Source organism: Sander vitreus, chromosome 24, assembly GCF_031162955.1.
Source record: "Sander vitreus isolate 19-12246 chromosome 24, sanVit1, whole genome shotgun sequence".
NCBI lineage: Eukaryota > Metazoa > Chordata > Actinopteri > Perciformes > Percidae > Sander > Sander vitreus.
In genome coordinates, this window is record NC_135878.1 from 7,832,014 (window position 1) to 7,845,291 (window position 13,278).

Below are 13,278 nucleotides of genomic sequence, written 5' to 3' on the forward strand. Positions count from 1 at the left end.
GTGTGTGTGTGTGTGTGTGTGTGATAGATAAATACTTTATTGCTTTTATGTGCCTGTAGGAGTGTGTGTGAATTCCCTCCCGAGACTGCACTGTTCGACTGCTTGCTGGTGTTTCTCTGCAATCGCAGTTGTGCAGCAAGTGAGTGCAGAGGGAGGGGAGGGGTGTGTGACGAGGGGGGGGCAGAAGGAGAGGAGGGGGGTGATAACTTATTAGCACAGAAACTGACTACAGTGCCAGTGCGTGCGAAAAAGCATGCGAGTGTGCTGTGTGGGGCAGAAATGCTGCAGAAAATCAAGTCTAATGCAGCATGCAGACCCGTTCAGGCTCCAGTAACCTGCATGATTAAACAGCACATGGCCTTGTTTAGACTTTCACTGTGGATATTCAGTGCAAACTGTGGTACAGGAAAGAGTGTGTTTTAGTCAGTGTGGATACAAACTGTTTCTCATGAATGAGATTGAAGACTGAATGTGATGCTGTGTTCAGCAGAGCCCAGAGCTTCTTGGGGGAATGACTTTAAGAGGTTGTACAATGTTCATTGAAACTTTTTCATTAAGGTGAGCTGTTAATCATGTCCAATGTCATGCTTGGCTTGCTTGTCCATCTTCTAAAGTTGGATTTGTGTACATAGATAACTTTAAAGATCAGGGCTGGGAAACCCGTCAGTTACAAGTGACTGTGTTCATCAACAGCGATGATATAATTAAGAGTGAGATTCAGTTTAATTCACCAGCAGGTCTTTTGATTATCATAGTCATGCTCTCCAGGGTACAGGATAAATTCGAGCTTTGACCAAACGAAATAGTTTGCTTTGGTCTCGACCAGATTTTCCCTCTGCTTTGGTTGAGGGCAGGACAGAGATTGACTTTGGCAGCATTGCAACAGGAAGTTGACATTATTGGCATATTGACATTGCATCAAAAAAGTTGGCCAGTATATTCTCAACACAGTGTTTACAGGGCAACAGCAGGCTGGCCTCATGAGGCCACTTCTTGAAGTCAGATGGCAGAAAGATATTGTGTTTTTATTTAAATGTGTAACAGTGAGTACGGTATTTTTCCTACCATTGTAATTTGAAAACTTAGTTTTTTGGACTGGTTGACAAACAGGGAATTTTCATCACTTTGGACTTTGTTAAATTGTGATGGGTCATTCATTTTTATATTTTATAGACCTAATTACTCAGCCAACTGAAAAACGTATTGATAGACTAGCTGGTAATGATAGTACCTAGTTGTAGCCCTAATATGAAGTAAACTGTGCAGTATACAGTGACAAAATAGTCTATACTAATTTACCCAAAACTTAAAAATAGCTCACTGATGGAATTTGTAGTTATTGAATATGCAAATGTGTAGGCACTTTGTAGTTTATTTTTTTTTTGTCATATGAACTGAAATAATACATTTTACAGGCAGGTCAGTGGTCAGTCTGCAGCAGGTTGTTAATCTGTGTCTTGCTCAAAGGCACTTCACCAGGCCTCGATTAAAGGAACAGTACACCACTATACCAGCTGAAGGGCTAATAGAAAGTGGCCCATTTATAAGCTATAATTTATAATTTAGATATGTGGTGTTTTTCTCCTCTTTTCTTCTACTTTGACCCAACCAAGCTAACGTTTGCTTAGCTGCAATTACCTTAAATTGGTTTAATGGAAAACCTGTCACTGGCCTGTTTTTTGGTGCCTAAAACATATTTGGGCAAATGGTAGGAGGCCTGGGAGGTGACTACCATATCTGACTATAAAAAGCTGAGCCACCTGCCAATCAAGCAAACACAATTCTTTTTAAGCCTTAATATATCCTGAATGAAATCAGTGTTCTCTAGTCTGAGTTTTCTCTGACTCAGCGTCTAGTAGCATTTAGGTGCATTGGCAAACAACAAATTTTAGTGTTGTTTAGAGTGCTGTATAAGTGGAAAGAGTTTATACAAACGCTTTAAACGAGCTAGATGACAACTCTGCCCTGCTATCATGCACTATCATCAGAGCTAGCATAATGTAAAAGTTTCATTATATGGGCACTTGAATGTTTCCACTTGCCCTTTGCTGCATTTCTCTTTACATTAACATAGCTCTGTAGTGGCACATAGTAAATATTTGAGGAGCAACAGACAGTCAGCACTGAAAAGTGATCAAATGAGGTCAAATACATTAATGATGTGTCGTCTTTTTGTCCCTGAGTGCTTTACAGTCATATTTTTCAATTTAAGTGATTACAAAGCACTGTCCTTCTGGTTTGGATGTGTAAAAAGGACAAACTCTAAATAAATCAAATCTGTACACTGCAGCCTTGTGTATGTCAGCTTTGGTCATTGAGGTGACTGTCTTGTGACTATAAAGACATATAGAACCTCAATCACATCTATACAACAACACCATTTATGAGATGATTCTGATTATTATTATGTATAAACAGTTTATTAAAGGCTGGTAGTTCCTTCCTGAGAAATATATGTGTACTTTATTAACAAACATTCCAAGATAAAAGGCCATAAGTGATCGACAAGTAATCTCTGGGAAAACACTAGAGCAGTAAGACTTTAGCACCAAACATAAACCCCTAATCTTGCAGATTAAAGGTGAAAACAAACAAAATCAATATTGATGTGTTGGCGCAGGTGAAAGGACTAATTTGCTACACAGAACTTAACAGTTGTACTAACTGAAACATTTTCTCCCCTTTTCACTGCCTGCCAACACACCACAGCCTGCAATTTATAAAAAGTGTCCCATGACTGGTTGTTTTCTTTGTGTCCTCTGGGCTCTCTGTTTCTGCTTTTATTCCTTTTATATTTTGCTCCTCTTGGCTTATTTGATGAATTGGCTTGAAGCTAGACTTGCTGGATTTATGAGAGAACGCGTGCACTCCTGTAATACATTAGCAGGGATATTACCTTCTTACTCATAGTTACCCTGCAGTTTCAAACTCCCTCTTTGGGTGTGGAATGTAATTAAATGGACATCAGAATCAGAAAAGCTTTATTGCCAAGTATGTTTTTTACACATACAAGGAATTCGTTTTGGTGTTGTAGGTGCATGTCACACATTCTCTAAAATAAGTTAAACAAACAATATAAGTATAAATATATGTATATATATACACACACACAGAAAGTATTAAAAATAAGAGAGTAAGAATTAAGATAAAAAGAGCAGATTAAGTACAGTGGCATGTAGAGCCAGAGGTGGGGTGTGGAGAGAGTCAGGGTGGTTTCCAGGCCTTGTTAATAAGGCTAGTGGCAGAGGGGAAAAAACTGTCCTTGTGACGTGAGGTTTTGGTCCTGATGGACCTCAGCCTCCTGCCAGAGGGGAGTGTCTCAAAGAGTTTGTTGCCGGGGTGGGAGGGGTCAGCCACAATCTTTCCAGCACGCTTCAGAGTCCTGGTGGTGTAAAGGTCCTTGAGCGGCAGCAGATTGCAGCCAATCACCTTCTCAGCTGACTGAATGACACGCTGCAGTCTGCCCTTGTCCTTGGCTGTGCTAGCAGCGTACCAGATGGTGATGGAGGATGTGAGGATGGACTCAATAATGGCTGTGTAGAAGTGCTGATGTTCAGCTCCCACTTGAGGTCCTGGGAGATGATAGTTCCCAGGAAGCGGAAAGACTCCACAGAGGGTGATGGGGGCAGGTGGGGCTTAATTCTTCCTGAAGTCTTCAACCATCTCCACTGTCTTTAGAGCATTGAGCTCTAGATTGCTTGCACCACTTCACCAGGTGGTCAGCCTCCCACCTGTAGGCAGACTCGTCACCATCAGAGATGAGTCCGATGAGGGAGGTGTCGTCCACGAACTTCAGAAGCTTGACAGACTGGTGACTGGAGGTGCAGCTGTTGGTGTACAGGGAGAAGAGCAGAGGAGAAAGAACACAGCCCTGAGGGGATCCGGTGCTGATGGTCTGTGAGTCGGAAATGTCTTTCCCCAGCTTCACATGCTGCTTCCTGTCAGACAGAAAGTCAGTGATCCACCTGCAGGTGGAGTCAGGCACACCAAGCTGGGAGAGTTTCTCCTGAAGCAGAGCCGGGATGATGGTGTTAAAGGCAGAGCTGAAGTCCACAAACAGGATCCTGGCGTAGGTTCCTACGGAGTCCAGGTGCCGGAGGATGTAGTGGAGGGCCAGGTTGACTGCATCGTCTACAGACCTATTGGCTCTGTAGGCAAACTGCAGGGGGTCCAGGAGGGGGTCAGTGATGGCTATGAAGTGAGAAAGCACAAGGCACTCAAAGGACTTCATAACCACAGAGGTCAGGGCGATGGGTCTGAAGTCATTAAGTCCTGTGGTCCTTGGCTTCTTGGGAACAGGGATGATTGTTGAGGACTTGAAGCAGGCTGGCACGTGGCATGTCTCCAGTGAGGTGTTGAAAATGGCTGTGAACACTGGAGACAGCTGGTCAGTGCAGTGCTTCAAGCTGGATGGGGAGACAGCATCCGGTCCAGCAGCTTTCCTGGGGTTCTGTCTCCTGAACAGTCTGTTGACGTCTTCCTCATTGATGGAGAGAGATTCTCAGGGGATGGTATCAGGGAAGACCCTTTGTTGGGAGGTGTTGAGGGGGATGGTTACAGGACTGACCCATTGTCCATCAAAGCGACAGTAGAACTCGTTAAGGTTGTTGGCTAGGCGTCAGTCGTTGGTGGAGTGGGAGACTTTGGGCTTAAAGCTGGTGATCTGTTTGAGCCCTCTCCAGACAGAAGCAGAGTTGTTCGCTGAGAACTGGTTTTGGAGTTTCTCAGAGTACCGTTGTTTAGCCTCTTTCACCGCCTTGCTAAACTTGTACTTTGCTTCTTTAAGTCTGTCTTTGTCCCCACTCCTGAACGCCTCTGTCTTATCCAACCTTAACCTTCTGAGTTTTGCTGTGAACCAGGGTTTGTCATTGTTGAAACTCACCCTGGTACATGATGGAACACAGCAGTCCTCACAGAAGTTGATGTATGACGTTACAGCCTCTGTGTACTCATCCAGACTGTTGGTAGCAGTCCTGAACACATCCCAGTCAGTGGAGTCCAAACACGTCTGGAGATGCTCCACAGCTACTGGTCCACTTCCTTGATGTCCTCACTACAGGTTTGCAGAGCTTACGTTTCTGCCTGTAGGCGGGGATCATGTGGACCATGACGTGGTCAGATAGTCCCAGTGCAGCACGGGGGACGGCGTGATAAGCATCCCCGACTGTGGTGTAACAGTGATCCAGAATGTTCTCCTCTCTGGTTGGGCATTTAATATGCTGTCTATATTTAGGTAGTATATGAGTGAGGTTTCCTTTGTTAAAGTCTCCAAGGACAATAACTAGGGAGTCCGGGTTGGTCCGCTCCACACTAAGTATCTGGTCGGCGAGCATGCGCTGTGCGACCTGCACGTTGGCCTGCGGCGGGATGTAAACACCGACCAGAATGAATGAATGGAACTCACGGGGTGAATAAAAAGGCTTACAGTTTATGATGAAAGATTCCAGGTCAGGAGAGTAATGCTGCTGTTGATGTAGAAACAGATTCCTCCACCTTTAGTTTTGCCGGAGAGGTCCGTGTCTCTGTCCGCTCTGTAGAGTTGGAAGCCTGCCAGCTGCAGCGCAGAGTCCGGTATTAATCCACAGAGCCACGTCTCCGTGAAGCACAAAACAGTAGATGAAGAAAAGTCCCTGTTTCCCCCCAACAGCAGTTGTAATTCTTCCAGTTTGTTGGGCAGTGAACGCACGTTAGCGAGAAATATGCCCGGTAACGGTCTGCGTAAGTCTCACTGGTGGAGACGCACCAGCACACCGGCCCGTTTCCCTCTCCTCCGACGTTTCGCTCCATGAGCAAAGGTGAGCGCACCTTTGACTAGACTGTCCAAAATTTCCAGTGTAGGGAGAAGAAAAGTAGGAAATAAATCCTCTGGCGTTGTTCCCCTGATGTTCAAGAGCTCTTCTCTGGAGAAAGAGATCCGGGTACCATCGCAAAAAACAAAGTTAAAACACAAAACAAAACAACGCGCACAGACACACCGAGTCAACCGTCTGCGGCGCCATCTTAGATCTATCTCTGAGCTGCAGTTTTGTCTGATGTTTAATATCATTTTGAAGTAAAAAAATAAATGAACTTTAATGTTACTGTAAAATGTCATACATGTTTATACAAACAGTATAGTATCAGGGTTTTTTGTAACCGGGGTCATATTGCTGAAACAATTGAGTGTGAAAGTTTATTCTTGACCTAGGAAAATATATTATACACTCAAAGTCTACTTACTAGCTTTTTTTTGGAGCTTTTAACCACACCTCATGTTCTTCATTAGGGGATGGAGTTGGCTCAGTTGACCTAAAATCTTGGTCCCTATGAAGATATGAAGATAACTCCACCTGCTCATAGAGACCATGAGATCTAGTTGAAAGCTTCTGAGGAAGCTAGCAGGTGGACCTTGATTTAATGTTATTTTGTTGATTGAATAATTTGTTGAACCAATGAAAGTCAGTTTATGGCAGATTTGATATTCCATTGAATATTTAAGATACTATTTAAGTAAAAACATTTGTTTGAAATTTGACACATAACATTGGATTGGTGAACTTGTAGTGACCACTTTCATGTGTTTTTTTTTGACATTTTATAAGCTTAATAATCGGAAAATTAAAACATTGGATGCAACTAATGATAAAATATTGCCATTTATCCAATTCTCTGCACCAATGAGGCATATCACTGAGCATTTATGTGCCATGGCCTTTGAAGTCATTATGTCATGGTGAAGTAATTGTGTACGGCTAAGTGTTTATGCCTTATTTCTTGGTGTAATGCCAACCGCAGTGATGCTGTATAAATAGTTCAAATGCAAGTGATGGCAAACAAGGAGCTCAGCCCACACACACACACACACACACACACACACACACACACACACACACACACACACACACACACACACACACACACACACACACACACACAAACACACACACACACACAGTGGGAATGCAAAGAAGACTGGGAGTACATACTGTACTGTACATGAGTAAGTCCCACCAGCAACCTGCAGCCAGGCTCATAGATGTATAAGAGTCAGCACTATTTAGCTATCACTTTCTTATTTAATTAAAGGAAACATACTGTATGAGCTCTTTCCCTGGGAGTTGTGTTTATGGGTAGTACACAGCAATTGGTGGTGAAATATGGCCCCGCTGTCAATAGGGAGAGTTTTGCTGACTCAGCATTTGTTGAGGTCTTTCTTCTGAATTGCTAGTGAAAATCCACACACACACACAGACACACACAGAGAGAGAGAGAGAGAGATGCTGATATGCCATTTGAGCAATTTGAAATTAGATTTTTCCACCTTGAATTCCTGTTTTGATTGCTCGTGATGTGATACAGTGTGTGCGGTGTCTAAACCTAGTTTTGTATAGTCTATGGTCTAAACTAGGTTAGACCTGTGTCGTGCTCAGTTATACAAAAAAATAGCATAGTTTCATTGGCATTGTGTCCTTGTTTGGTGTGTGTTGATTTGAGAAAATGACTTAGATGGAGCATTTGGTTGTTTTTTGTCCCTGGAGTGAAAATGAGTCCCACCATGGGAAAAGGATTCTAATAATGATAGGCTAACTGGTCTATACAGTTGGTAAGGTATTCGCAAAGGTAGCCATCCACAGATACTGTACAATTCATCCTAAGGATTCACTGTGCTACATGTATGTTTAATATTAAAAGATCATTTAGAAAATCATGCCAAAATTATTATTTTAATAGCTTAGTATTATGCACTAAGAAGTTATGTATAAAGGCTTTAGGCCGCCCTACATGTTATTGTAGGCCCAGTTTTATAGGCAACTTCATTTTAGACAATATATGTAGAACTGCTCCATCTCTCTTTCAGTTAAGGGGTCATTGGCTTAAAAAACCTTGAAGGCCCTCGATTCTCTAAAGAGAATCACTAAAGAGAAAACAATATATACATAAGGACTTTCTAGCAATGTCATTCATGCAGTCCAAAATCTTCAAATATCCAAATATACAGTTTTAGGTATCAACTGTGGTTGGATATTTACTTATTTACACTTTTATTTGGCTTTCATAATGATTTAAACTCCCCCATGTTATGTTCTTTGCACTTTTCAAAAGTTTGCTTAGAAACATGACTTAAAATTACTTTTTTTTTTTTATTTCAATTACGTATATGGTAAGTTCAAATAATTTCATGGGCTGTGTGGGTGAGGCTTAAGACAAAAATAGTCCAGAAATACCACAGATATGACTGACAGGTTTGGGATGGTCAAAAATGATCCTACTGATGCTAAACTAATCCTATCCAGACAGAATTTAGGGTACTTTCAGGGATTTTAGTGTCAGTTGATCACTATGATGGACTCTTTGTCTCTGTGTGTGTGTGTGTGTGTGTGTGTGTGTGTGTGTGTGTGTGTGTGTGTGTGTGTGTGTGTGTGTGTTTGCTCATTAGTTCATGCCCTCATTGTCCAAACATGCTGCAGAGTCTACAGAAAAACATTATGACTTTGCTGGTCTGATCTGCTTTCCCTCTGAACTCTCATGTACGTCATACTTCACACACTCACAAGCTGTCAACTAGTCACACCAATCACAAACACATACAGTGCAGTCACAAAGGTCATTTATATAATCAGACAAGATAAACTGAACTGAAATGAACTTTGCAGGTAAAAAAAGCCAAAAATGATCCAGCATTTCTTATGTGATAACCATAGTCTTAAATATAGCTTCTTTTCATGTCTTATACACACTTTAGTACAGTTAAGTTTATCACATGTACCATTAAAGATCAAGTTGAGGCTAGCTGGTGAACATAATGGAACATTTAGCAGCATAAGAGCCAGATATTTCTGTCAGGAGTTGGTGGAGACTGTTTGTACTAACTCTATGCTCCATATAGTACTTTAGTGTAGTGTAAAGTGCAGTGTAAATAATCTCACTTAATCAAATTACATACAGGCATAGTGAACTTGGGGCTTTGGGGGCTCCTCAGAGTGTTGGGCTCAGGGCCGTTGCATGCTTTGACCAGTTGGTAATCCACAATAACTAAGTTTACTGTATGTAACAACCAAACAGGAAGAAGAAAACTATTGTTAATATTTACACACAATTAACTATTTCATTTCTTTGGTAGAAAGTTCCAATGTAATGTGTTGACAATGAGGTCTGTGTGCACTATCCATGAACAGGACTAGTGGCTTTTGAGATTTTTCAATGTATTTTTCAAGTGTGTGTGTGTGTGTGTGTGTGTGTGTGTTTGGGCGATTCAATAAGAAGCACACTAAAAGTTTTAGATTCTTTCCTACTACAGTTTGTTGGTGGGTTACTTTATTATACTGTATGTTATACTTATACTTCTGTAATCTGTATTATTATTATTATTATTATGATAAAATGGATTTCTATTGAATTTCTAAAATGTATGGTAAAATAAGATGTTTACTGCAGTTGTTTCTTCTTGTACACACTGTTCTTCAATCTTCCCTTGCAATTCAACGCATTCTCATGAATGGGTTCGTATGATATCCTACGAAATTACATCGAAAGCCAGCTGGTAATGTGACGACCGGTCACATGACAGTTAAGTTTAGCGGTATTTACAGGTGAATTTAGCCCATAAAAGGTTACTATGAGCCGGGTACCGGTCAGTGAAAGGTGCCGGGCGTTTCAGAGGCCGTTGCAGTTGAGTTTAGCTGACAAAAGGTGACCATCATGCGGCGACAACGGTTAAGTTTAGGCACCAAAACGATTAGTTAAGATTAGAAAAAAGATTTTTGTTTGGATTATAACACCGATCCCCTTAAAGCTATAGTGCGCAACTATTTTATATTAATGAACGTCCATTACATTCAAGCAATTGCCAAATGAGTTGATACAAAGCTTATTAAGCCTATCAGCTCCACAAAACTCTCTGTATTTCTCAGTATGGCTAGTTTACCAAATGGTGAAGTCTGGCGACTTATGCACGCAGAAGCTCGAGTAATACGTTTTACGTCACCGCTGAGAAAGGACGAGCAGCATTTAGCTTTGGAGACAAAGAGACAAAGAGGACATACAAATTACAAGATAATTACCTCTTCCGAAGAGTCCATCATGTTTTTTTAATCCTCTGTGTCCTTCTTGATTTGACGGTTAAACGCTATTAGCAACTGTGTGGAGCAGGGGTGGGGGTGCAATCACGAAGGCTTGCATCATGTGGATGCGCCGACAGTGTTGTTATCATTACTTAGAATTCCTCATGGGGGCAATAAATACGTGGAATACATACAAATTACAGTGCATTACCTTTCATAGCTATATGTACGACTGGTTCCTGAGAACCGCCTGCAATATTAATCTGATTCACTGTCAAAAGTCACTGAAAATATCTTGTTGCGCTTTGTGTACAGTTTGCATTAGCAGTAACAAATTCAACTCAGTTACAGCTGTAGGAGAGCGATCAGTAAACAGGGAGGCTTCCATCAATTTTGTGGATGGAATTATCACTGACAAAAAAATCAATTCATGTATCAAAAATGGGTGTACATTTAATCAAAACCTTCTAACTTTAAATATAAGCTAACTACAGACAGAGTCTTCTCCGGGAACCATCACCTTATCGTGGTGGAGAGGTTTGTGTGTCCCTATGAACCTGAGGGCTGTGTTGTCTGGAGCTTTGTGCTCCTGGTAGGGTCTCCCAAGGCAAAGTGGTCTCAGGTGAGGGGCCAGACAAAGAATGGTTCAAAAATCCTATGAAACATCGAGGAAGGGATGAAGTGACCCTGCCCGGAGGAAGCGTCCATGGCAAAAGCTACGTGGCGGACATCTCTCCATCCCATGGGCCCACCACCTGTGGGAGGAACCGCTGGGGTCGGGTGCGCTGCCACATGGGTGGCAGTGAAGGTCAGGGGCCTCGACGGACCAGACCCGGGCAGCAGAGGCTGGCTCTGGGGACGTGGAATGTCACCTCTCTGTGGGGGAAGGAGCCGGAACTTGTGCGGGAGGTGGAGCGCTACCGGTTAGATCTGGTGGGGCTTACCTCTACGCACAGTCTTGGTTCTGGAACCATACTCCTGGATAGGGGTTGGACTCTTTTCTTCTCCGGAGTTGCCCAGGGTGTGAGGCGCCGGGCGGGTGTGGGGATACTCACAAGCCCCCCGGCTGAGCGCCGCTACGTTGGAGTTTAACCCGGTGGGACGAGAGGGTCGCCTCCCCTACGCCTGCGCGGGTTGTGGGGGGAAAAACTCTGACTGTTGTTTGTGCATATGCACCGAACAAGAGTTCGGAGTATTCGGCCTTCTTGGAGACCTTGAGTGGAGTCCTGCATGGGGGCTCCAGTCGGGGAACTCCATAGTTCTGCTGGGGGGACTTCAACGCGCACGTGGGTAATGATGGAGACACATGGAGAGGCGTGATTGGGAGGAACGGCCTCCCTGATCTAAACCAGAGTGGTTGTTTGTTGTTGGACTTCTGTGCTAGTCATGGATTGTCTATAACGAACACCATGTTCGAACATAGGGATGCTCATAAGTGTACTTGGTACCAGAGCACCCTAGGCCAAAGGTCAATGATCGATTTTATAATCGTTTCATCTGATCTGAGGCCGTATGTTTTGGACACTCGGGTGAAGAGAGGGGCGGAGCTGTCAACCGATCACCATCTGGTGGTGAGTTGGGTCAGGGGTGAGGGGAAGACTCTGGACAGACCTGGTAAGCCCAAACGGGTAGTGCGGGTAAATTGGGAACGTCTGGAGGAGGCCCCTGTCCGACAGACTTTCAACTCACACCTCCGGCGGAGCTTTTCGTGCATCACTGTGGAGGCTGGGGGCATTGAACCCAAGTGGACAATGTTCAAAGTTTCCATTGCTGAAGCTGCGGTGAGGAGCTGTGGTCTTAGGGTCTTAGGTGCCTCAAGGGGCGGTAACCCACGAACACCGTGGTGGACACCGGTGGTCAGGGAAGCCGTCCGACTGAAGAAGGAGTCTTTCCGGGATATGTTATCCCAGACGACTCCGGAGGCAGTTGCAAGGTACCGAAAGGGCCCGAAGGGCTGCAGCCTCTGCCGTGAAAGAGGCAAAGCAGCATGTGTGGGAGAAGTTTGGAGAAGACATGGAGAAGGACTTTCGGTCGGCACCAAGGTACTTCTGGAAAACCGTTCGCCACCTCAGGAGGGGAGACGGGTGAACCATCCAAGCTGTGTACAGTAAGGATGGGACGCTGTTGACCTCAACTCAGGAGGTAATAGGGCGGTGGAAGGAGCACTTTGAGGAACTCCCTAAATCCGACTAATACGCCCTCTATGGTAGAGGCAGAGCTGGAGGATTGAGCTTGGGGATTGGCATCAATTTCCTGGTGGAGGTTGCTGAGGTAGTTAAACAACTCCACAGTGGCAAAGCCCCAGGAATTGATGAGATCCGTCCAGAAATGCTTAAAGCTCTGGGTGTGGAGGGGTTGTCTTGGTTGACACGCCTCTTCAACATTGCGTGGAAGTCTGGGACGGTGCCTAAGGAGTGGCAGACCGGGGTGGTGGTTCCCCTTTTTAAAAAAGGGGGACCAGAGGGTGTGTGCCAATTACAGGGGTATCACACTTCTCAGCCTCCCGGTAAAGTCTACTCCAAGGTGCTGGAAAGGAGGGTTCGGTCGATAGTCGAATCTCAGGTTGAAGAGGAACAATGTGGATTCTGTCCTGGTCGTGGAACAACGGACCAGATCTTTACTCTGCAAGGATCCTGGAGGGAGCCTGGGAGTATGCCCAACCAGTCTACATGTGTTTTGTGGATCTGGAGAAGGCGTATGACCGGGTGCCCCGGGAGATACTGTGGGAGGTGCTGCGGGAGTACGGGGTGAGGGGGTCCCTTCTCAGGGCCATCCAATCTCTGTACGACCAAAGCGAGAGCTGTGTCCGGGTTCTCGGCAGTAAGTCGGACTCGCTTTCAGGTGAGAGTTGGCCTCCGCCAGGGCTGCGCTGTCACCAATCCTGTTTGTAGTATTTATGGACAGGATATCGAGGCGTAGTCGGGGTGGAGAGGGGTTGCAGTTCGGTGGGCTGGGGATCTCGTTGCTGCTTTTTGCAGATGATGTGGTCCTGATGGCATCATCGGCCTGTGACCTTCAGCACTCACTGGATCGGTTCGCAGCTGAGTGTGAAGCGGCTGGGATGAGGATCAGCACCTCTAAATCGGAGGCCATGGTTCTCAGCAGGAAACCGATGGAGTGCCTTCTCCAGGTAGGGAATGAGTCCTTACCCCAAGTGAAGGAGTTCAAGTACCTTGGGGTCTTGTTCGCGAGTGAGGGGACAATGGAGCGGGAGATTGGTCGGAGAATCGGCACAGCA

The 13,278-nt window shown here is 44.5% G+C and overlaps 1 protein-coding gene across 1 annotated transcript in view; it reads left to right on the top strand.

The window, feature by feature from the left end:
• LOC144512709 (fibroblast growth factor 14-like) overlaps positions 1-13,278 on the top strand; it is a 64,220-nt gene that overhangs the window by 141 nt on the left and 50,801 nt on the right. The window lies entirely within an intron of this gene.